Source organism: Corvus kubaryi, unplaced genomic scaffold, assembly GCF_017639235.1.
Source record: "Corvus kubaryi isolate FWS band 111438036 unplaced genomic scaffold, C.kubaryi_AGA036_p1.0 133, whole genome shotgun sequence".
NCBI lineage: Eukaryota > Metazoa > Chordata > Aves > Passeriformes > Corvidae > Corvus > Corvus kubaryi.
Genome location: NW_024580667.1, coordinates 39,857,338 through 39,884,855, shown reverse-complemented (window position 1 = coordinate 39,884,855; position 27,518 = coordinate 39,857,338).

The following is a 27,518-nucleotide window of genomic DNA, read 5'->3' as shown; positions in this document are numbered from 1 at the left end:
TATTGCATATATTCTACTATTTTTGTGTTTGACAGTGGAAGTGTTATTATCAGAATCAGAAACATGTCATTATTTTCTAAACAGAGTAGGAAACATTGGAAAGATTTTTCTAGAGAAGAATATAGAATTGTTTTGAAGTGACTGGGAAAGATTAATTTAGTTATATCTTATTAGCCTCTATTTCTTACGATTTTAAGGTCAGTTCTTATGTAATCTTTTTCAGTGAAATGGAAATATGCCTGCTGAAGACTGTAGGATTCATTATTTTAGACTCAAAACAATAATTCATATATAATATTTACTGGTATTAAAGCATTGCATTTTAGGCCGAATTCTGTTTCCTCCAATTATCTCAGAATCCTCCCGTCTATATCATTCTTAGATATTATTTCCATCTGAAAGTAGTCAAAAGTTGGGGGGGGGGGTCCTTTTGTTCTTGGTTTGTTTTGTGTTTCATTAGTTTGTCTTTTTGGGTTTTTTTAATTTGGGGCTGTTAGTTTGTTTTTTAAACGTTTTTATTTTAATTTAGTCACACAGACTGATTTCAAGCAACGTATAACTGTCTAAATGCAAGGCTTATTCTTTGGTGGCTAGAAACTAGAGAGTTCCTAGATTCTGTAATCTTCCAGGGAATTAATCTCAATCATTTTCCAATCTACCTCTTTGAGGATGAATGCACAGTAGAGATGCTGGGTGAATCAATTAATGTTTGCCTCACTAATGCGTGAAATTTTTAAAATATGGAATTTTCCATCTACAAGTGGGAGCTGAATTTAATTTCTGTCAGGTTGTCTGTTGGTACTACTGTTTAACTGAATTTTTTAGCCTTCTCTTTGCTTACAAGTGTAGTTACCAGGAAATGGGATTTTTAATGCAAGAAATACTTATGTCAAAAAAAGAACCTTTTTCTTGAGCAGTATGGATATTGCAAAAAGGGTCTTTCTGTAATTACACTTTTCAAGAAAAGTGCTTTTTCACACAGGAGGGATAGATACTAGAAAAGCATGTGAATATTCTTAAAGTTTTATTAAAATAATTGAAGTTTCACTTTTGTATAATGCAGACATATCAAATGTCATCAGTTTCCATTTTGAATTTGATACTCGTCCTTGAAATAAGATTAGAAAGTGTTTGACTGGTGCTTCTCAGGGAAATTAGAAGCTATGGCACTGTGAAAGTTTTGGAAATAGTATTTGGATAGTAATTGAATACTTAGAAAAAGAAAAAGAAAAGTTTCTTAACACTTTATGTCAGCACTTGGGCTCTTTCACAAACTTTTAAATCTGGTCAAGGAGGAGAATGACACATGGTATCTTTTTTCTTTCCTGCAGTGTCTAATATCATCATATGAATAAGAGAATAGATCCATAATTATCATGCTACTTCCGTCTGGCATGTGTATCAATCATCAGAAACAACAGACCTGCTGCCATAAGGCTGCTAAAGCAGGGGAAAAGAAATTTAAATGGATAGCATCTTTCTTTTCTGACCAAACTTTCACAATTACCACATGCCTTTTATTTGTAAGAATAGAGTGTTTCTCTTTCAAATGATCTTTTTCCAACTATTTAATGCATTACTTTCTGTCATTACTTGATTCATAATTTATATCTATCTGTATAAATCAGAAATAGCTGCTGTGAAGCACTGAGCCAGTTCTCGAGGAGACAAGAATTAGACTGTATCTCTTGGTTCATCATGTCACAGTGAAATGATGAACCAACAGCAATTTCTATTATTAGAATCACTTCTATTAATCTAATAGATTTCTAATACCTACTTCTAGTACCCTCAATTACTATAACATTTCTTAAACACGTTTCTCACATTGTCCCTAAAACACCTATTTTCTGATAAAACTCAGTGCTTCGATAATCTAAAAAACTCCCTCAACTCAGTTCAGCTTTAAATATTTTCCCATAAGAGTACCACAACGTCCCTAACCCAGAAACAAATACTGTAATGGTGAGATATATCAGAAAGTTTCTGATTTACATTTCATGAAGTCCTGTCATTGCTCTGTGTTTCAAGCACACATTACAGGTCTTACTGTTTAATGCTATAATATGCTTAACTGGTCTTCATTTCCTAACATCCTGTTTGAGTTTACTCAAATCTTAAATCAGCATGCTGACAAGCAAGCTCTTTATTTTCCTTCTCCCAATGTTTTAAGTCTTTATTGTTTCTAAATTAACCTAGTGTGATATTCCTGTAATCATGATTTTATTTTCCCATAGGAAGATGAAGAAATGGGTAAACATCTAATGCCTAAGATAAAGGTAGAGACTTTTTCTTTTTTTTATTGTTACTATCATTTGGGTAAGAGTTAAAAATTAAGAACTAAACCCTGGAATTTAATAGCAGTGATAGTACCGAATTAGGTAGAAAATAAGAATGTCCATGAATAAGAACGAATACATTTGGTAGAGTACAAAGGATTGTTTTTATCTCTCACTGATAAGACCTTATGTATCAAACCAAAACAAAAACAGGGAACACTATGTAGAGGTTTACTGACCTACCTACATTTGTATTTAAAATATATTTATATTTTAAATATATTTGTATTTTAAATACAAATTATTTATATATAAAATGTATTTACATCCTAAAAGAGCTAGCTCGCTACAACAGGCTTATGTAAAATCTACATTAGGCTTATGTGCTATAGTTAATGATGAGATGTAACAATAAGACTTCTCCAGTCTGGAAAACCCCAATTCTTTTATGCTTTCCTTATAGGAGAGAGGTGACATATGAGACTGCTAAACCAGCTAAAAACTGTGAAGTAAGCCAAACCAGGGAAAACCAAGCCAAGCTTCCAAAGAAAATTAAACTCTTATGGAAGAAAAACCAGATACTCACGGAAAATCTATGACATATCCACTCTGAGAAAGAAAAATGAGGTGTGCAAAGGCATTTGAAGGTCTTCAGTATATTATACTCAAATGCTAATCAGTTAGCGTAGTAAAATAGTTATTATTTTCCTGGGGTTTCTTTTAAATCCATGTGATTTTCCTTATTAGATAATAATAATTACCTTTCAAACATAAACTAGAGGATAGATGCTTTAAACAAGAAATTTGAGTTTGTGATACAGAAAAATCAAAGAGACTGAAAGAAAAATGTGGTTTTCTGTTTCAGCAGCAATCTATTTTGTCTTTATGACTAGATTTTCCACAGGCTATATGAGGAAAAATAAACACTTGCAAACTCAAAATTGAACATACTTTTAAATCATGTTTGTAGATACAAATATTTTGTCCAGAAATCTCCTGTAGAATATGCTAGTAAAATAAAAATAATGACATGTAAATATGCCTAGCTTATGTATTTTAGGCAAGTAAGACAAAGGCAATTGAAATGAGAGTAAATAGGCTGTAGAAATGTTTAATTTATAGCTCTAGAAGATAATATATAACACATCTGGGAAAGCATTTGAATAATTCCACTGGGGAGAAAAAGAGTAATCTGTATCAACCTTTCTTGGGGAAAAATATAAAACAGAGGGATACATATGAGGAAATTGATTAAAAGATCCATTTCATCCTCTGCTTCTGGGAAAAGGGGTCCTATGGTGCCTTGTATTCATAAGATATGTAGAGTGGCAATGTGTTCCTTTATAGTTCAATCATATCTAGAGATTATCATAAATTCAGAAACATGAGCAAAAATGGAGGAAATTCGTTCCTCACTGTCTCCCAGCTATTAGCACAACAGAAATGCATCTTCATCTCTCTTGCACCTCAAAGCATAGATCACACCACCGTTGTGTTAGGAGCTATATAAAGCAATTCCTGCCCTGGATAGCTTCAAGGATAAATCAGGAGATGGAGGACAGAGAAGACAATAAAAAACCCAGAGATCATCAGTAACTTCTATTTTAAAATTCTAAAAAATTTTGATTTAATTGGGACTTTAAATGAATACACAGTATTAGCATCACCAACAATCACACGTTTTAGAAACCTAAATGTAATTTAGGTGATGGCGTAGTTCTAATACTAATAATATTGCTTGGGCTTCTTTCTGTAAAACAAACAAACTAAACCCCTCTATCCATTATTTATGTTTTTACACTAAGAAATGCAAGCACAAAGGGGAAAGAAAGTATATCTTGAACCTAACAATGAGATAACTCAGTAATCTTTAGTTAATCAGATCCAATCCTAGTTTACACAATTGTTCAATTTGGGAGTTGTTTGAGGAACTATGTAAGACCTTGGTACTATGTGTAGAATTAATTTCACCCAGTGAAAAGGGGCCTTTGAGAAGTAATTCTTTGCCTAATTGCTGCAGACATACTTTCTGTAGATTTTAAGTAAAGATTATATTACACCATTGATAGACAGATTGGAAAAGCTACCTGATACTTTCTTTTGCCTGTATTTATGTGATGAATACATATTAACACTTTGGTTAACAGCCACAGAAGTAAAAGTTTAGGAAAGAACTACTGTAATTTAGCAGAAAGACTTAAACAAACAAACAAACTAACTAACTAATTAATTAATAATTCTCCTATGGAATATTTATTTCTGAGTCAGCTTGGAAAATTTAGTCACAGTGTTTTCTATTTAAATCTGCAGTTTTGATCACGATAAACTTTATTAATAGACCACCCTCCAAAGAAGATGCAGATATTTTCTCCAGATGTTAAGGCTCATTAAAATTATCAGTATCCTTTTATTTAGATCATTTTATTAGCACCTTGTTACTTTAGTCACACCAACACAAGGTCATGATTTAATTGCACTTAATGTCTTCACTCATTTTTAGTAAATATTTCTAACCTTCTATAAAAGGTGATAAAAATAGAAACTAGCATATATGAAAAGAAAATATTTTGTCTATAAAATATTTATGGGGTTTTTAAAAAAATTTTTGAAAATTATGTATTTGAGGTACATTTATCCATTTATCTTCTTAATGTATATATTAGACATTGAAGTAATGACCGAAGTGGATTGCTACAGATTGTAAATTGGTCATTCGGATTTTTAAAATCTTCAACACTTACAGTTTGAGTTCTATATTATGCCATTAATATAGCCAAGTTGCATAGTGTCACAGGAAAGAAAACTGTCATACATCCAGGTATGGAATTAAGACTTTTATTTACCATTTAACACACTGAGCTAATACTGATATTCTAAGATCACAGAGGAAAATACCACTAGTAAATTACCAGAATTAAAGTGTGCAGCACCTATGGGTTCACAGGAACACGCTTTTTTATCTTGACATTAGCCATCTAAAAGCCAAGGTTCTTACCTTAGGCCAGTCTTCTTTCACAGATAGTGTACAAAGAAAAGACTTCCACCAACTTTTCATACCCACTACAGGGTAGCAGAGCAGTGGAGATAAAACTCTCGGTCAGGCATGAAAAATATGGCTCTGTTTATGCGGATGATTATGATTAGATCTTTTGCAAATAAAATATCTAAATACTATTAATACAGTATATTATATAAGCAGGTTTTACGTATATAAACCTAAATATACAGGTTTGTAGTCCTTGGCTTTATAGAATTCACAGTTACAAAGCAGCAAACCATGTACCTGGCTACTTTAGGATTTCACCTCTGTATGGGACCAAATCTTAGTGCTTTTATTCACATGTCCAACTGTGAATGTTCCCCATTTTTGGGCTAGATGTACCCTGCAAGCATCTCTGCCAGGGCAGGGGGCAATCTGCTTAGATGGAAGCTGCCTGCAACCCCTGGATACCAATTTGCCTGGCTAGCCCAGTCTCCAGCAGCATTTTATACCCAATAATGTGTATAAACAGGCCAATGTGTACCAAAGTCAATTGAAATCATCACAGCTCACCTATCGCTGGAATGCATTCATGATGTGAGCAACCAGACAGTTCCTCCTGAAATTTCCACCTCATGTTCTTATCTTAGGACAAATCACATCAGAGACAATCCCAAGGGAGAGGGTGTGTGTGAGGAGTAAGGAAGCATGGGAAGACCTGGCTATCTTTCTTCCCCATTAAAGACCGAGGGAGCTAGGAGAATGAGAAGGACAAAATGGTAGCCTTAGGTATAATGCTGAGAAAAAGTATGAATTTTATCTTGTGTATGATTGGAACACAAAAGAAGTGGGAAAGGATTCAGTAAAAATTCTGCTCTTGATGTACAGTAGAAGAGTTAAAAATTAATGTTTTCCACTGTTCCATGGATTCCCAAGGGCTACGGGAACTGATTTTAAATTCTTGCTCAGCCTGTCTGATGACTTATTTAGTGCTTTCTTCCATGCTGCTGTAAGGGAGTGATGTACATGGATGCAAAACATCAGACTGGAGTTTGGGTAAAGTACAACACTAATGATATCCTACAAAAAAGGCAATTTGGGGAATTTGAGGAAATATTAATCCCATTTTCTGTTAATCTTCTAATGATTAATCCTTAAAAAAAAAATTATTTCAGAGTCACCTTAGACTAGTATTCTTTACTCATAAGTCTATTTTTGGATGGTTCAGTTTTACTAGGGAGAAGAAAGCTCCTGGAAGCTTCAATTGTCCAGGAAAAGAAGCCACGCTCACAGACATGTACCTTTGTCACCTTCATATTCAGTGCAGAGTAAAAGCTCCTTCCTTCCAGGAGAGAGTTCAATAGAGATTTAGATGGAGCCTTCTGTTTTTGCCAAACCATGTACTATAAAAATACATAATTATAATAATACTAAAATGTTGTTCTCTCTTGATCTTGTTTTGTTGACCTACCAGTCCGCTTTAAGCAAGAAAGGCTGTATAGTTCAGTGCATCTCAGTCATATATCCATCTGAAGGTCTTAACCGTTAAGTGTATGACCTTGCCTCGGTTAAACAATCAAACCCATGCTTACAAATGTGTCTATGATGTGTCTTGCCGAATCAGACACTGGCCTTGTAATATGTTGGGAACACACTGCTGCACAACTTGAGGCACTCACAGCCATTTTTGTAATAAATAATTTCTTGCTGCCTCAGCTGTTCTCTATTTATTTGCCATTTACTTGCTCCAAGGCAGCCCATTGGGAATCAGAGGATGCAATATGTAACACAGAACCAGTCAAGAGACATTTTTTCTATTTTATGACCACTGTGAAAAAAAATTATCTATTTTTCCATCCTGTGTTATTCTTCCACAAAGTGAAAAAAAATGCATAATGTTGTGTTGTTGTTGTTGTTGTTATATATGGTAAGACCCCAAAAGTGATTAAAAAACATCTCATACTTCCAGAAGTAACATCATACTATAGTTATGTATTGATTTATCTCTGTTTCTTCACTTCTGATTGCAGAAAAAATCCTTAAACTTTTATCAATGACAGAATCTGGGGAATGTGTTAAATTGACAGTTCAAAAACAATGTTAAAACAGTTTGAAGTCAAGAATTAACCAATACCCTACAACAGGGTGCTGCATTATTTTCCATCACACAAAAAGTGAGAGGTACAGAAAACGTTGAGTTATGGCCTTTCCCAGACAAAAAAGACTAAATTTGGTTTAATTTCATTTTAGGCTTATGAACTGCAATAAATCTGAATAGCAAAGAAACAGAGTGACATATTGTTTACATGTGCAAACTTTCATTTTGCAAACTGATCTAAAAGCATCCCTTTAAACTCTACAGTCAATAGACTTATGATCTGTATCGCATTTTGGTCACTTTTCCCATAAAACATTTTTTTACAAGTCTTTACTTCTCATACTGATCTTTTCTTTTTTTTTCTGAACAATATAAACCATTTACTATTAATCTAGAGGACACAATGGTTAAAATTCTAAGCAAAAACATAGAATACAAGTAAATTAGTATTCTAAGTAAAGCTTATATAAAGCGCAATTAACTGCCTTGCACAGAAGTTTCAAACAATGCTAACAAGCATCCCTTAGCAACAGTTTGTCAGTGTTACTGTGGAACATTTGCACGTTTCCACCATCTTCTTTAAGCATGCCTATGACACCAGCAATTTGTACTTTGTCTGTAGTGACTTCTCTGAAATGTCAGCAGACATTTTTGGCTATGAACACGACCTTCTGTGTGGTTTTGGGTTTTTTTTAAGTTTTAGATTACTAGACAGAAGTATGTCCAAATAAGAGATCACCATTGTAGTGTTAATGCAATTTTCAGAGAATACATTAGAGCTGTTCTTTAACTCACCTAATTTCAATCATCAAAAAGTCATCCAATTAAAGTTAGTAATTTTTGGTTTATTGGTAGTCAGTAGTGAGAGGCAGATATTAAATGGGTCCTTTAAAAAGAACTTTTACATGGGCTGAGCCTGTCTGGATGCCAGGTGCCAGCAAAGCTACCCTATCATTCACCTCCTCAGCTAAATATTAGAAAATACAGTGGAAATCTCATGGGTGAAGATAATGACAGGGAGATTATTCACCAATTATCATTACATGCAAAACCAACTTGAAGTAGGGAAATTGTTTTTATTGTAAATTAATAACATTATTCTCCTGTTTGGGGTCTCTATGGGCTGCAGCTTCTTTCAGAGCACATCAACCTGCTCTGGCATGGGGTCCCCATGAGCTACAGTATGGAAATCTGTCTCACCGTGGCAATTTCCAAGGATTACAGTGCAATCTTGGCTCTTCCCCTGGGGCACCTCCTGCAATTTTTTCTCTGGCCTGGGTGCCTGCAGGGCTGTTTCTTTCATATTTCTTCACTCTTCTCTTCTGGCTTCTGTTGCACAGCAGGTTTTACCCTTTCTTAAATATGTTATCACAGAAGTGCCACTAAATGTCACAGATGAGCTCAGCTTTGTCCAGTGGTGGGTCCACCTTGAAGTCATCTGAAAGTGCCTCTGTCTCTGTCTGACATGGGAACAACTACTGGTGTCATCTCACAGAAGCCACATCTGCAGCATCTGAATTATTTTGCTTCGGATTGGGAAAATTGCCGTATCCTTTAATATGTTAAAACAACAACCAGATATTTACAGTCCTGCTAGATTTTTATTTTGATGAAAATGCAACCTTTTCCCTGCATTTTTATTAAAATAAATTCCACTTGCAAACACCAAAACATGAACCCGACTGAAATGTTACATAGTTACTTTTCAAAGGGTTAAAAGGGTGTCTTAGGTTTTAACCTTATTTTAAAGTTTCACTTCAAGTCATTATTCTTCATCGCTTCATAATAGCACTACAAAACTCAGAGAGAGCTGGCTACCAGCTTGCTGTCAATTATAGCTAAATTTCATCAGCAAAGCAGCTCACAGTGGTGAGGATATACTCTGCATTTAGACCATTTTTGGTTTGCTTGTTTTCAACTGATTTACTGCATGAGTTATCCAAATTCTCTTTGGAAAACATTTTCTTTTAATGTTTTAATTTAATACTATTCAAATACTGAAGCAAATAGATTTGTTAATTTAACATACAAAAAGCACTTAATCTCTCTGAATAATTACTCTTGTGTTTTCCTGTACATTAAATATCCCACTAAGAGATTTTACAAAGGAGTTAAATGTGCATTATTCAATCTGGTAGCTAACTATTTGATTGGAAGCTAAAGGACCTCAGCTACAACTCTAAACCACTTTCCGCCAATTACACAAACAAGAGGTAATTTTTTGTTCCCTCCAAGTGTTCATTCCAGGCTGGAGAAGTGAATAATGGAGTTAGTAATTTCTGTATTTTAAAAAGAGATACGTTAAAAGAGATTTTTGTAAAGGTCCAAACTACTGTTTTTTCTATGTTGATTTTAAAAACGGAAAGTATTTTTTCATGGGGGGAAAATTAGCTAGCTAAGTTCTCTGTTATATGGCTATACAAATATCCATTATTCAATAGTCCTGCAAAGTACAAAAGACTTTTAAGGACTGTAATGTCCACGTAACCAGTAAAATATCGTTTGTACATTATTTTCATAATAGAAGCTTTCAGCAAAGAACTGACATTGATCAAAGTTAAACAGCATTTCTAGGTAAATTCTTAAAATAAAATTTAAAAAATGTAGTATAGTGTAGCAACTTATTAATTGACTCACTTGGAAGAAGAGATGGAAAGGACACTTGAAACATCATCCATGAATACACTTGAGATATGTCATCAAAGATACTGAAACTATTTATCAGTTTGTTCTAAAAATGCAAATAGTTATGCCGAGTAATTTTATTTAAGTTGAAATATAGACTTAGCTTTAGCTGAACAGGAAGGAAAGAACATGAAAGTTGTAAAGGTGAACGATCTTTGTATTTATAAGAATAACAATCAATATTACAAAATCATATAAGTTTTCAGACGAATTAATTACATCAGAAAACAGGATGATTTTCCTTTACAAATGCTTAAGCATACCTATTAGAGAATCCAAATAGATTGAAAAGGCTAAATCTAATTCCATCTTTCTGAGCCATGAGAGTTTTTGGCAGCGTTCTAGAGGGATTAATTTTTGGACCTCTGCCATTTCTTCATATAAACTATTAAACAAGTGATATTTGAAGACAAAGTATTCTAAAAGTAAAATGATTTGGAATTTAAAGTTTAAAAAAATGGAAAGATGATTCTAAAGGCTGAGATCTATGAGCATGCATGAAATTTTAGCAAAACATTCTGATCAGTAACTTTCATGTCTTATTCGTTGTCTTAAAGATTCTGCAACTTTGATGTTAAATTAATATGGTAAAAGAATCTTCTGAATATATTGCTGATATACAGGAAAAGCAAACTGTGTATTTGAAAAGCAAACCTGTGAAAAGGACCTTACATGAATTCAGTTAACTGATTACTTGGACAGCATAAAACTGAGGATTGGCACAAAAAGCAAAGAAAATCCCAGGCCCTAGTAAAGTACATATTTTCAGGATCTTATTTCCTTTTAACTATAGAAATCAATTTTCTTAATAGAATTTTGAAACAAATTGTCTGTGGATTCCTGCCACCTAATTTTAATTACCTTGCTGATGAGTCTAACTTAGAAACACTTAATGAAATACAGGCTTTCTAATTCATGCATCTACTTTGGATTTGTCAGATGGTCTAATTTGACCACCCATATGTGTTATATTACTGTAGCAGAGTGCTGACAGAACACAACAGAAAAGTGCTAGAAGTACTTTTGGAAGATGATGGAGGTAAGTAAACTTTAAAAGCCAGATTCAATAAAACATTTGGCATGAGAATCTCCTCCACAAATTTAAGAAATGCACCATATCAATATGATAGTTATTCAAGCTCCTTTATGACCAATGGAAGGAAAATGACTTTTAAAGAGCACAACTGATTTGATTTCAGTTACCCACACTAGGATGAGACTAATCACTCTCCAAAACAGCCTCTTCTTTCTACTAACTGTAGTGGTTTGGTCCAAAATACTCATTACTGTTTATCTGCTGTGAGATAAGAATTAGGAGAAATGCAAAACAGGCACCAAACTTGAAAGAATATGAAGAAGTTTATTAACAGACCTAAAAGAAGAAAAAAATTATACCACCTTCAGAACTCTCCTCCTCCCCCCACCTTCCTCCCTTCTCCCACTGACGATGTGAAAAGACAACCCTTAAGATGTTCAGTCTGTTTACCACTTCCATAATAACCTTGTTCAGTCCATTTAGAAAGAGAAGTCTCTTCTTGCTCATGCTATGAAAACATTATCACAACGAGACAGCTGCCCACTTCCAAATATTGTTCAGTCCATTTAGGAAGAGGAGTCTCTCTGCCTGCGTGTGAGTCCTTTCCCCCGACTTGCAGCTTTTCCCGCAACTGCTTTCGAGGGTCCACTCTTGAAGTTTTCTGGGGTACAATTTTAAGGTTGAGCCGTTCAGAAACAAAAACAGAGGCCCTTCTCCTTCCCTGGGAGCAAAGGGTCTTCATCATCTTCATCTTTAGGACTATCTCTGGGAGCATCTCTAGGAACTGAGGTTTTCTCCTTTCCCGTTCGGAGCAAAAGTCCTCATCTGGTTCATCTCTACGGACTGAGGTTTTCTCCTTTCCCGTTTGGAGCAAAAGTCCTCATCTGGTTCATCTCTCCCTGTCCAAACTTCTCATGAAATTACAGCTGCGTCAGCATCTGCCTATCTCAGCGCAGGTGCTTTTGCTCACGAGTTGAACACTCCACCCCCCATATCTTCATGAAATTACAACAGGATACTCTGATATATCATAGCTTCACAACAGAATTTCAGCTTTAAGCATCTCCTCTCTCTCTTCCCTCAGGTTTTCAGCTCTTCACAGCAATAAAAGGGTTAATCTCACCTCGGCCTTGCAGCTTTGCAGCTGGAATGTTGAATTTTTCTTATCGCAGTGGAGAGGGGGGAGAGCCGAGCCGCTGAGCCACTCCGGCTGCCCACGGCAAGGCAGTGGGGGGGGTTCCATGGCTGGAACAGGTCCATGGCTTCAGGATGGCCGTGGCCCGGCCCGGCCTGGCCCAAGCAGGGCCTGGCCGGGCCCACTGGGCCCTGCTCGGGCCCTGCAGCCACCTGTCCCAGCGCCGGAAACGAGAGAGAGCTTGGAGGGGGAGTTTGCCTATTCTTAAATGTGGATCACAGAGGTGATCACAACTTTAAGTGGCTTAGAGAATTGTCCATATTCAAACTGGCCAGCTGATAGGTTCTATCAGTTCCCAGAGGAAACTGTAAGCACCCCTTAGCAAGGACGTCCCTTCCGGGACTATGCTTGCTAACCTATGACACTAACTAAATTAAAAGAAGAAAGGGATGTTTAACTGATTCGTTCTGGTTAAGATTTCTACAGTGACTAGATGAAATTTCATAAACATATGTCTTTAACAGTATTTGAGACGATCTTGGATACCTGAGACTGGCTACTCAAGCTGGTTAAACCACAGGATTTCTGCACCTATGAACTATCCACTGCAAAACAAACAATATGTTCAAAGGCATCTTAAATGGCACTAAACATCTGGGTTTAAGCAAGTTAATTTAGCCTTTGAAAACAGTTTCAAAGACAAAAATGAAAAGAGTGAGTTAAATAAAGGGATGACAACATAGCAGAAGATAAAACACCATAAATGTTTTGCATGTAACATTTTTATGTGAGAAAGAGTCAGAAGGCAAATGTCCCATTCCTTAAATCATCAAGAGATTAACACCTCCTGAGAACAGTCTGTAAAAACAAACATAAAACCAAACCCCTAAAGCTTCTACTCCTCCATCATGGAATGGTTGTGTAAGGGGACTTCAGAGCTATAAAAGACATGATGCCCAACTGCCCCCTTTTTTGTTTGTGTTTTTTTGGAAGTGGTGGTGGTGATGATGGGGGGGGTGTGTGCACGTGTGTTTTTCTTGTACTGTTGATTCTGGGAATTTAACAATCTGGATAGTCATTTAAATTATTCTATGCTCAGCTAAGGGCAAATAAAAGGTGCAATTCATTTGGCAATTTCGGTTGCTTAAGTGCTTGCTTTCTGTAACTGCAAGGGCACGAGTCATAACAATCCCTCTGGCAGGAACATGACACAACTTCACCACAGGAGCCTTGTTTGACTTCTGTATGAGCTGTAAGGCTACTCTACACAAGGCATAATCAAAGATTAAATCAGTTTCACAAGAACTCAGATTAAAAGAGTGGGTGAGGGTAACAAATTAAACAGTGATTAGTCTTTCAAAGCTTAAAAATTTCTACCTTTGAAAAAAATAAATTTACTGTAATGCTAAGTATTAAAAAAGTTCTAAAAAATATATGCTAGAGAACATTCTTGCTTTATCAGAAAGACAGAACTAAAATGGTACCTCTTTTCATGCTTTGAGTTCTATAACTATTGAGCTGAATTTAAACAGTAAAATACATGTGAGGTGCTGATTATAGTGCATGTATTGCTGTGATATCTGCACAGATAAGTGATTATTATTAGTGTTACATAAAGAGAGTACAGAAATTTGTAAGTAAAATCAAAACTGAAAAAGAAAAGTACTTCTGGCATCTTAAAATCATATTCCTTGTTCTGCAAAGCTGCTGTTTACAGCATTTTTAATTTCATATGATCTTTTAAAAGAAATCAGGATTACACATATCTATATTTCACCTTAGTTTTGACATTTTAAATACATGCCATCATATCTTGGTATCATCAAATATTGCTATGCTAGAAAGGTCTAAACAAAAATAAGGATAGAAGTATATCTATTTTAACAGTAAGTTCTCAAAGAGAATATGTCCCTAACTAACCAAACACCAGAATGAGCTTGAATTAAAGTTTAGTAGAATTGTGTTCTAGATTTTTTTGGGGTCTTTGTCAGTGACATCCAAAATATTTCCACGATCATACAAGTTTTAATTGAATCAGTTATGTCACCAAAATTACTCACATATGCTTACTCAGTCACTGAGTGCTCGATAAATGTGAGAAACATCACATGAGTCCTTTGAGCTAAATTTTTTTGATTCTGGATATTCTGAATTTCATATCAACACATAAGAACACCTGATGGACAAGCTCAAGAAGTGGGCACATGGGAATGTTACAAGGTTTAACAAGACCAAGTGCGAGGTGCTGCACCTGGGTCAGGGCAGTCCCCGAGTTCAACACAGGCTGGGGAATGAACAGGTCAAGAACAGCCCTGCCAAGAAGAACTTGGGGGTGCTGGTGGGTGAGGGGTGGGACATGACCCAGCAAACCAATCATGTCCTGGGCTGCATCAAAAGCAGCATGGCCAGCAGGGTGAGGGAGGGGATTCTGCCCCTCTACTCAGCTCTGGTGAGACCCCCACCTGGAGTCTCACTGTCCAGATGCAGACTGGAGTGATGAAGAGGCCTTGATGGCATTTGTCTGGCATTTGTCTGGTATTGGTGCTTCCAAACTCACAGATATTATAAAAAGTTATTATGTAAATGGTAGTACAAGGACACTTTGACCTGATGCAGCTTTAATCCATGTCAGGTGACTTTACTCTGAAAGTTGTCTTACAGATGTGGCTTTTCTGAAATGTCTCTAATGTTTAACTCCAAGAATGGGCAAAAAACATTTCCTTGACTGGACTCCCATCACCTTATCAGCATAGTACAGCTCACATGCAGACTGAAATGTCTTTACTGTCTTCACTTCCCACAGGCTGACACACAAACAGAAGCAGCTCCAACAGCCTTATCCTATTCCCCTTTCTGGCTCGTCAAGATGAAGGTCCATTAGTGCATAATATATCAATATGTGCAATATGGATTTTGGCTGCCCACAAAGCCATCTCTTCCCCGGACAGAACAAGCCCATCTCAAACTCTCCTCACAAAGTGCTCCAGCCCTGACCATCCTAGTGGCCTTCTCTGGAGCTGCCCAGTTTATCAGTCTCTTTCCAGTACTGTAAACCCTAGAACTGGATACAGATGTAGTCTAATGAGTGCTGAGTAGAAGGGGATGATCACTGATCAACTGGCTGTGCTCCTGTTAATACAACACCAGCTGCTGCTCACTTTCATTGCTTCCAGGACACACTGCTGACTTTCTTTGAGCCTGTTGTCCCCAGGAGCCCCCAAGTACATTAATACAGAGCAGAGTCCCAGACATCAAGTTCCCAGTCTGAAAATTGCAGATCTTTTGTCCATTTGCCTTTATTCTTGTTGATTTTCACAATGTTCCCAGGGCCCTTTTCTTTGTCTGGTTCCCTCTGGATGGCAGTCCTGTATCAGCTGCACTTCCAAGCTGTCATCAGTCACAAATCTGATGGTGGTGGTTCCTGTCTTCTCCTCCAACCTCTTCATAAACAGGAACTAAAGAGGATATGTGCCAATACAAATTACCAAGGAACTCCATTTGTAACCAGCCCTCCGTAACATCTATCCTTTGAACTTGATGACACAGGCAGTTTTTACTCACGTGGTAGTCCCTCCATCTGGATGACACAAACTGGATGCAAGGATGCTGTGGGAGCCCATGACAAAAGCCTTCAAAAATTTAAGGTAGAAAAGTTCTGCTGTTCTTCCCTCATGCAAAGATCTAGTCACTTCATCACAGAAGACAATCAGGCATGTTGTGCATGATAGTAAACCATGCTGGCTATTCCAGGCTATTCCAAATCACCTTATTCTCATTCACATGTTGTAAGACGGCTTCCACAAACTGACTCTAATACATTTATATGATTCTGAATGACACCTGGAAGATAAAATTGCAATTCCTTAATTCCACACAGGACATAGGAAAGAACCTTTGTGTTATGCTGGGAAAACAGAATTGTGAAATTCTAAAAAAAGAGTTAAAAAAATATTCTGCTAGATTGACTAAGCATAGTTAACAAAACAATACTAAAATCATATTGTAAAGGAGTCAGATTAAAGTAAGTTTTACCAGTTCTGAGCCTGTTTTAATAACAGGAACAGTGTAAGCTATATATATGCAACTTAAACATATTTAGGTAAATAGAGAACACTAGACTAAAGCATAATTTAAAAGCATTATAACATTCTTAAAAGAAGCAGAGACAATCTTTACTGAGTGTTGGTTTATAATGAATTTCATTTTATATGCAAAGAACTAGTAATGCAGGGTTTAACTTTGCATGATCACACCTATAAACATCAGTGATCTGAAAAAGATAAAAAATGGGCCTAGCGGGATTTGGAAGCTGCATTTCCACCACAACATTGGGAATACATTTAATTAGCAAAAGACATGTGCTGATTTAAAACAGCAGTGCCATATTTAGAAGCTGACATTCAAAAGACCTTTAGCCATATAAAAATTTAATATAGAGGGAATGAAGACAGGGCTTCTTCCTGTAGATAGTTGAGATTGCTGACTATAATACATTGTGCTGGATTTTTGGTTTAGGAAATAGAAATGTTAACACAAATTTAAGAAGAAAAATGTCTGAAAACAGTCTCTTTCACTGATTTAAATGATATCAGACACCTTTCAGTGAACAAAGCCTATCCTCAAAAAAGTGATGACTGGCTAGCACAGAATGGTAATCACCCAGGGAAAGAGTCTGACAAATCTTTTTTCATGTAGCACTTGAGTACTAACTTAACATAACATGAGCTGATGCATAACATAGCAAATTGCTTTTAACTCAGTGATATATAGGTACCAAATCTGAGAAAAATTGTACAATTTTCCTGTATTCACATCCTGATTGGCTCACCAAATTCCCACAGAAATTCAGGAGAAGAAGCTGAGGAAGCCTTTCCTTTTGACAGAGCAGAAAACAAACCTTTGAGTTTGTGAGCTACTTGAATTTTCCTACCTACTTGTTCCATTGTATTAGAAGCTTTCCCAATTTATCTTTCTTCTGTGTAAAATAAATTACATTCTTGTTTACTTGTATTTACTGTAACAGTTTTAGTTCTCTAAATCTTTTCTACTCCTCAGCAAAATATTGTTTATTTAGAGTACAGCAGCATAAGTCACATATATCGATAACAGTGTTAACCAGAATTAATGTTGTACACAATGCAACAGGGTGGAAACAACTCTTTCCACAAAAGAATAGTTAAAGAAGTAAAGAAATGTAGAGTCTGCTTTAGTGCCCTGGCAAGTCTCTAGATTCTTATAAATTGCAAAAATATACTTGACAAGTCACCTTGCCAAAATGATTCCTGTAACTGGTAATGAGAAGCATTGTTTTCTGTCCATCTGGACTTCATCCAGGGCTTCTGCTCCTTTTAAACTACTATCCAGAGGGAAGGTGCTTTGGAGATACTCCTTCCTGATTCCCATAACAAAATAGATTTAAAGGAAATTTTCTTAATGCATTTTTGCAAGTTTTCTCTAGTGTAGTTAATAGTCTGATATTTTTTGTTTTCAACTTCTTATTTTCCCAAAAGACATGTTTATTCTTTCTAAACATATTCACTCCACTCTCACCCTAGATTTTAGTTGCTAGTAAAACCACAAAATTTCATTTTCTTGGCAGATATCCGGTTGAATTCAAAATTCCTGTGTTTTCATGGATTTTTCCTAGTTTTCTAAGAATTTCTCTATTTTTATTCAACTTTTAATATCAACACAATTTTTTTTTTTTTTTTTTTTTTTTTAGATCTACTGTACTTACTAATTTTGTGTCTTCAATAGCTGCTTGTGATGTCACTGGTGACAAAGTAGCTGATTAGATATGAATGCCTGGCATTTGCAGCTGTTTGTGATGTCAGCTGAGTCTTTATTAAGGCAGGAGCTGGAAACAGTCTTCTTCAGCTTTTTCTGATATCACAGGTTGCTGAGTAAGTGATAGGATAGCAGCAAGCCACTGTTGTTTTCATTGGTAGCCCAATGTAGCACTGCCTATTTCATTGGAAAGAGATGCCTTAAAAAAACCCTAAAAACCAAAACAGTAGGACTACAGCTATTTGCTTAGACTTTGCTAAAATGAATCTTCCCTAGGAAATTTTCAAAGACAACTGCCCTCTACCCTTTGATCATATCTGAAACTTCTTCAACTGGGGAAAAAGGGAACCTAAAATTGTACTGGTTTTAACACCAGCAGGAAAGTAAACTACAAATAAGCCACACCTCTTCCTCCACCCCTTAAATTAAGGGAGGGACCAAAAGCAGGGACTATGGGTTGAGGTAGCAACTTACTCAGAGCACAAAACCACACCCCCTGTGATGACTTGAGTGGTACAGAATGACAACCTGGCTACACTCACACAGCGCTAAACTTTGTCCCCCTCTCTGCAACCAGGAGAGAAACTTAAAAGTTCAGTGCCTCACTTCAATACATTGGATCCCATCTTTTCCCCCTATATGTTTTAGTGAAAGTAGGATTAATTCTATTAAATATTTTAAAAAATTTCTTTGATTTTTCCTATTAATTTATTACAAACTTTCAAAAATTTTGGATATTCTTCCCAAATAGGAAAATTTGGTTCAACGTAGCAAACAGCAGTCTCAAAAAGAAAAAAAATTATCTGCACTGATTAGGAGTACAACTGCTCTGCAGTTTAATGTAACCAAAGTATACAGTTAACCTGGACATTTTACGGCTGAATGTAGATATTCACAGAAGAAAACAAGTTAAAGCCATCCTAAAAGCCTACTCCTTCATGAATGGTCTTGCATCAGGCTCATGTTTCTGTTTAGTTTATTTTTGGGGTAAAATTTATATAAGACAGAGTTTCTGATGCTGTTAAGCTGTAAAAAGACAAAGAATATATTTACTCATTCTAACAGAATATTGAAAAGGTATGACTTACGTTGTAGTAGCAGCTATCAAGACTTCTCATTCATACAGTGTAGTCCTTGTGTTAATCTAAAAATAACATTCCTAGAAGTCTCTGTAAAGTCACTTCTAACCCTCATTATGAATGATACACTAATACCTAGAGAAGCTAATTACTTTGCCTCAGGATGTACACTTGGTAGCAGAAGTAACACTGATTCAGTTTTTACAGCTATACTACGCTGCCATCTTTCTTTCCTGATAGAAAGTCTCTTTTTGAACATAGTTCCATCTTATCTGTATTTTGAATTTTCAGGATAGCTCAAAATGATCAAGAGATACTGTTGCTACATCCATATTACTGCATGAAAGACTAACAAGAAACTCTGGAACCTGACTGCCCACTCAGCTTAATTGGGCCTCTCCACCTTAACCATTCCAATATAAATCTTATGCAGTATGGATGCCAACAGGTCTTCTTAACCTTGAAGCCTTTTTTTCCACTGAGAGATGTAGTCACAGCTTCTGAATTCAAATTAGGTTCTAGAAAATTCAGTATTAAAAATTCTGTTGATACTACATCAGCACTGTCAAGAGTTTGCATGACATTGCTGTTAAAACCTGTATCCAAATGGAACAATATTTTTTGCAATGTGTCTCTGGTTTACATTACAGCAGTCCTCTTTGTGCTGTCAGGATTTCCCTTCGGTGAGTCCCATGTTGTGTGTTAGCATAACTAGAAGCTAGTGTGCATTGTTCTTGCTCAAGCATGTATTTGGGATACATCACATCGTGAGGGAGCCTGGAACTTGTTCTTGGTCAACCACTTCAGACATAGTTTAATTGTATTATTTTAGAAAAGTAATGGAATAAGCAGAATGTTCATTGATCTAAAAATGTGCCTGATAAAGTTGCAATAAATACAGCTTTTTTTTTTTTTTTCTGAGTGCCTAGACTGCAATTATCTCTCACAGCAAGATTAATTTATAGGAATTGTAGTGTTATATGTGGCACTACTGTTGTCAGTTTGGGAATCCAAGGCTTAAGGCTTCTACTGTCACTAGTGAGCATAAGACTCTCAATTACTCTCACAGTAGCTGTTTTTCCTGTTTCTACAACCTGAAGCAGGTCTGGACCTGAAGCAGCTTCTCAGCTACAGATCTATGCTGTAGTGTGCCACATCACACTCCACTGCTTCACATCCAAAGGACCTTCAAAGTCAGCATAGTTAAGCCAGCAAACAGTGTGTTGAGAAAGAAGTTTCATCTAACTTTTGAAGTACAAAGTGACAATTTTTTTCAGAACAAATCAGTGGAATAAACCAGAAAGAATTCTCAGATAACATACAGCTGTTTGGAATAGTATTAGAGGAAAACCAGATGATGAAGAACAAATAGGCTGAACAATTAGTAATTTCTGAGAATTGTTGGATCCTGAAGAAAAAAAAATTTTGAATCTTTCCATGGGACTGTTCTTGCACAAATGCTTTTTAATTTCATTGTAAAATGTAAATAGAATACTTGTACTGGAGACAAGACAGGTGAGTCTGAACTCACTGGCAGTGATTTCAGTGGGGGGAAAGTGAAGGATTTTCAAGCAAGATATTATACTAATTTGATACCTTCCTAAACCCAGCTAGTAATTTGTTGTTAAACTAAAGCACATCAGAAAGATATCCATTATTATTTTAAAGACTGCAAATTGTGGGAAAATTCCCATGCAATAATTGCTTTCACTATTAAAGGTTTACGTTTTATTTCTAGTAAAAGCTCTGCTTATTTCAGCTGGAGGCCATTTGATTTTATAGTGCTTTCCCTGCTGTTTAAAAAAGATCCTTCCACCTTCAACAGGAACCTCCTAGTACGAAGGTCTATCCTATCTACTATAAATAGGTCCTCTATCAATTCTATATATAGTGCACTTTATATTTTTTTTCAATCTTAATTTTGATAAGTAGATAATGCTCCTATTTTTAGGCCCTCTCAACCCTGCTTAACTTTTACATCTTTCTTAAAATATGGACATACAGTACTCAAATAATGACTTAATCAATCCTGTGTACCATTTCACTGCTTAGTAGTTCTCTTTTTAATAGGAAAATGACATATCTGATAATTTTGCTACAGGAAGCTCACTGTAGGCTGATATTAATTTGGTGAAGAACAACAATTCAACATCCGAGTCTGACATCCAAAGTCTGACTGGATTATTTATTTTCCAGGATGCCTATCCACTCTTCACAAATGCATATAGATGTTTTTCAGAAAATGTGAGACAAAAATTATACTTTTCATCTATCCACATCTCCAAGTAACTTTAAAAAAATAAGCTTATGCAACAGAAATCACAGCTGCTTTTTGCATGTATAACTGAAATTGATAGGTATATATAAAATACATAAATCACTTTCTAGTTTGTGGGGTTACAAAGAAAATGTCCCTATGAGTAAATTACTCAGTAATTGTCTAATCTGGGATTTTTATACAGCTGGTACTGGCGAGAGGTGGGAGACAAACTGAGAAAACCTCCAATTAGTATTCCGGTTTTATGTAATAGTATGTCAAAATTTAACTATGAGAGGGAAGTTAATCACAGTCCTCCTGAGACTTTATAAGCAGACAGACATTTTGCTTTTTTAACCTGCTCTGCAAGTCAGCAGCAATGTCCTAAAAGAACACTTCCTTTTCGTGGCAGACCAGGACTTCAGCATATTACAGCACAGTTATCCCTGCACTATATCCCAGGAAAAAAAGATGTTTAGTATTGCCAGTACTTTCTTTCTCTTCTAAGTAAGTGGAATGAGAACACGAACTTATCCTTTTTGTTTTCTTGCACAGTTTAAAATGAATTTCCTCATGTAATCATGGTATCCACATTTGCATTTTATCTTTTGATCTAACTGAAATTCTTTAGCAGCATTTTATACAGCAAGACTTATTCGGAGATTCTAAACACTTCATGATGTCTAGCAAAGCAGGTATTTAGTTTCTAAAGATGTTATTTGACATCTTCAAAGTGTAATATCCATTCTCTTGGAAACTGAGATACTCTAATACACACAATACTTGGATAAAAACTTTTCAAGATTGGTAGGTTGATCTCAGCTGGCTGTCAGACCCCCTACTTTCCTGGTTTCATCTGGGACAGAGTTAATTCTCTTCTTAGTAGCTGGTACAGTGCCATGCTTTTTGGATTTAGTGTGAGAACAATGTTGATAACACCCTGATGTTTTGGCTGTTGCTAAGCAGTGCTTACCCTCAGTCAAGGACTTTTCAGTGTCTCATGCTCTGCCAGTACTGAGGTGCACAAATGACTGTGAGGGAGCACAGCCAGGACAGCTGACCCCAACTGGCCAAAGGGGTATGCCATACTATGGAACATTGTGCCCAGTACACAAACTGGAGGGAGTTGGCCAGGAGGAGTTGATCACTCCTGGGCATTGGTCAGGAGGTGGTGAGAACTGGACTGGGCATCACTTGTTTCTCTAGGGTTTTGTTACTTTCTCTCTTTTTCATTATCATCATCATCTCATATTCTTTTTATTATTTGTTGTAATAAACACTATACGTATAATACTACATAATAATATTAATGGGACAAATATTTAATACACAATATATAAATGTATGGAATCATAATACATAATACATAATGTATTACTTATTGTTTAATAATAATTAATATTTCTATATAGATACATATTTATACTCGTAATTATATTTATTTTTATTTATTGTAATTATTAATAACAAATACTATTATCATAACTTAATATATGATAGTGATGATGATGATGATGATGATCTTATTCGAACCCATGAGGTTCACCAATCCTCCTCCCTACCCAGGGAGGTGGAAGAGTGGGAGGAGACTGTAGGAGTGTGAGTGAGCAGTTGAGTGGTATTTAGCTGCCAGCTGGGATTAAGCCACCACACCCACCCATCTGCTCTCTCATTCCCTGTTCTCAGCAGGACAAGAGGAGAAAATAAGAGGGAAAAACTCATTGTTTGGGACAAAGACAGGGAGATCACTTACAAATTATTGTCATGGGCAAAACAGACTCAAATTGGGGAAAATTAATTTAATGTATTGCCAATTAAAATACATTTGAAAGTTGAGAAACAAAGACACAAACTAAAACACCTCCCCCACAAGTCATTCATTTTTCCCAGACTCAACTTCAGTCCTTTACTCCCTATATCCTTGCCACAAGTGGTACTGGGAGAGTGGGAAACAGGTGGTTACGATGACCACTTAAATGTTCTACTCTGTGGCTCCTTCCTCCTCCCCACATTTTTCTGCCTGCATTGTGGGTCCCCTACACATCATACATTCCTTTAGAATAAATTTGTTTCACCATGTGTTCTCCATGGGCCACAGTCCAGATGTCTACTCTGATGTGGTAGTCTCCACTGGCTGCAGTGGAATATTTGCTCATCTTCACAGGCTGCTGTCCCTGTCAGGACCATCTGCTCTAGCATGGGCTCTCAAAAGGTGGCAGCTCCTTCAGAAAATGTCCACCTGCTCCTCCACAAGCTACAATGTGGATATCTGCTCTGGGCGTCTCCATCAGCTGAAGGGAAATCTCTGTTATGGAGTCTGGACTACCTGCTTCTTCTTCTTCTCTGACTTTGGTGTTCACAGGGTTTCTTCTCACACATTTTTCCAAATTTCACTCTTTAATGCCTGTACAGTGTTTTGCCTTTTCAGATGATAAATTTTCCTCAAAGCACCATCAGCTTGGCTGATGGGCTCAGGTGTGTTGCTCTGCTGCCGCCAGCTGAAATGAGCTGGTTCAGGCAGCCTCTGGCTTTATACAGTCCATCCTTGCAGCCGCCCCTACCTAAACCTTGCCAAAATATTGTGTATGGACAACTATACTGAGTTTCTACTCAATACAGTCAATGAAGTCAAAAGAACTTGCAGAAGATAAAATGTATGTATCTCATTTAGCTGAATAGCTCCCTACATTCAATGACTGATTCAGTCACCTACACAGGTATTTAATGCCTTCCAGGAGCCCTAGGATATTCCTGGCTGATATTCAGATGTTGATCTGAAAAAGATGTGGGTCTCTTCCAAGTCCTGTGTGGGATTTGCCAGTTGCTTGAAGGTAATGGAGATGACACTGAGGCCCCAAACACTGATTTAATAGAACAGAGATTCAATTTGTTTGCCTACATGCAGACATTTAGTGCCATCTGCTATGTCTTAGGATATCCAAACATCTGGACAGTCTGGCAGATATGGTTCAGAATGACAGCAAGCTTGTGTTATTTTGGAGAGGCTGTTGGAAGACAGGTGGGATAGCCCAGGAAAACTCTAGGCACTGCTGCTCAGGCAACTGAATCTCATTGTGGTCTTAAGAGCAGACAGAATCAAAACCGTAAACTTAAAAATTTAATTTTGCTTAAACCTTCTTGACATCATAAATTGACTGAATCACCTACAGCTATTTCTGACCCTTATGATATCTGGAGCATTTGTATGGGACTAGCAGATATTTTACAGGACCCACAGGAAACCCATCATCTCCCAGGAGGCAGGTGGAAGACATGCTATACATGCTGAGGCATGTAGACACTTGTAGGCAAGGGAGTATTTCCTGATATTAAATTTAACACATCTCTTTTGCATGACAACCAGATATTGTCCTCAATGCCTCACTGATGCTGCACTCAAACAGAAAATGGAAGGTAGAGTAGCCACCCTGCTTTCATTCTCTCTTTCACTGTTTTGTCTCAATCCTACAAGACTCCCCTGTAGTCCGAGATTGTTGAGCAGCCATGAAGGTCAGTAGAATTTGAGATGTTCCTCTGGTGTTATGAATAAACACAGCTGAATTAATAAAGCTAAATCAATTAGACTGGATTTAGATAACTGAGTCTATTTCTAATTTCTAAACACAGCTACGTATACAGTGCCAAATCTCAGTAGAAAATTTCATTTTTCAAAATTTGCTAATATGCAGCTTCATCAATATACTGATCATTTCATGTAAGGCAATAAAAAAAAGCTATTTTCATCTCTATCTGTAGTAGTTCTATTTCTGCTTGTCCATTTATCTTTAGAGATAACAACAATCAGCACTTCCATAGAAAAATATTCTTGAACTAAAAAGCATAATTGTAATTAGTGTGAAAGAACCTGATGAAAAAACCCTCAAATGGTACAAACACAGTCTCTCTTTTTATTCTTTTTATATAGAATTAATTTTATCCCCGTATTTCTGATAACTGGCATGATGTCATAAGAACTGCACTGGTACTATTATCAATGTGAGCATGCAAGACTTTTGCAGTGCAGTTGGGTGCAGACATAGCTACTTTCACAATTATTATATCCTGCCTGTTCTAGAGAAGAGAAATTCTGAAAGTAATAAGGTATTAAAACCAGTTTAGAAATTTGTCTATTTTTTTTCTTTTTAATTAAACAGCTCACATTCCTGAATGTCTTTAAAACATGCTCTCCACTTCAGAGTACAACATTTGGGGAATATTTATTGTGGATACGGTTTTGAAATTAGTAATTATTAATAATTTTTAAGGATAAGGTCAAAGGCAATTTTATCTCTCTAATTTTAGTTCTAAGCAAGAAAAAATCTTGAAACAAAATACAAAGGCAAAATTATTAAGAAATATTTTTTTAGCCTTTTCATCTCTTCAAGTCCTTGATCACATGGAAAACAACACTGATTTTTTTTTTTATACAATTTTTACTTAGACTTCCTTCCCAAAATTTTTAAAAGGTGTATGCACATGTTTGACAGCAAAAAGTGGAAAATTGATGAAACCAAACTAATAAAGGTCTAATCTTTTTTCTGTTCTCTGTGCAAAATATCTTCATTAATTCTTCAACTGATTTCAGTCAAATCAGATTCACTGGTGCAAGTCTTGAATTATATTCTTACAGCTTCATGGAAATATGCAATTCAGTAGAAGTCAGTTGATTTAGCTACCACAGCTACAAGATGCTGCAATACAAAACTGTCCTTAACAGCCACCAAAATTCCATGAAGGAAAGGACACATAAAGTATCCTAACCATTGGGTAATTTTCAGTAAGCTGTTGTAAGTTCTAATTCTGTTTAGGGAAAATATTTTGGATGAAGACAAACATCATTTAAGGATTTCAATCTGTAAAGACATAAGACATTTACTAGCTCTTTGGTGGATTTTACAGCCTTTGGCCAGACAGACTTGTGGTATGTATATATGGATATTTCACTCTGCTTTATAATATGTAGTTGTTAGGTCTCAGATAATTTTGTATATACTACTTAAATATTTCTCTTTATTTTGTGTCTGGTTTAGGTTTCCTCATATGCTATTATATGCTGGCTTTTAACATCCATTATTTCCAACATCAATAAAATTTCTTCTTTTTTTTTTTTTTTTTACTTTTAAAGTTTACCACATTTGCTTGCAAATGTTAGACAATATTTTCTCCATTGCCAACTGTCATGCAGTATAAATGAAAAAGAAAAAAACCCACACTTTCATTTAAAAGTCTACTTCAACCCTAGCAAAATCTTAGGAAATCTACATGTATAGTTAGCATAATCTGTGTTGCTGTACATGGGGAATGGGATTCAACCATATAGGTGTATCATTTAATGTGAGCAGATCACCCACTGCGTCTATGGATGACAGTGAGACTGTTTCCTTAGGCAGGGTAGAGTTTTCCATTGGCATCTTATGCCATTTAACATCCCTGTGACATCTCACATGAATTTAACTGCCATTTCAGAAAAACATGGGTAGTCCTCTATTGTATCTGCCAAGTGCAGATGGATGTCTCAGATGCCTTGGATGCACCTTTTTTAGGAAATTTACTTATTTTCCTTAACTGCTTTGCTCATAATGGGAGTTTAGATAGCCAGCCTGCAGACAGGCACATAAATTTAGCGGCCTTGACCTGAATCCATGGCTCAGATTGTGGATACTGGAATCCCATCCACAACAGGAGCGAGAGTGGCAGTCAAAATCCTCTTCATTTTTTTTGAAAAAAAGGGCCATATTGTGTATTTACAGTTGAGAATTTCTGCAAGTCAGAATTGCCTATTTAGGGCAGAAAAACCTCATTATTAATAAAGTTTACTTCTTATAAAAGAAAATAGATAGTACCTATCTCCTCTCCTTGGTTTTGCACTTGACCTGCGTTGCTCTGACTCCCAAGGCTGCTGGGAGGAGCAGGGTACCCACAGTGGCGGGGGGGGAGGGCTCTCCTTGGCCTTGTGGCCCCAACAAAAGGCTGTTGTGTCCTTCCACCCATGGAGTTTTTCAGGCCATTGCCCCCAAGCAAGCAACAGCTCCTACCAGGAGGACAGTCCTTTGAGAGTGGCTTGGGGAGTGGGGAGGAAATTGCTCCAGTCTCCAAATGCTGGGAGAGATTTGCTCTGCCCTGCTCCTGTTCCTATCCCTGTCCCTGTCCCTGTCCCTGTCCCTGTCCCTGTCCCTGTCCCT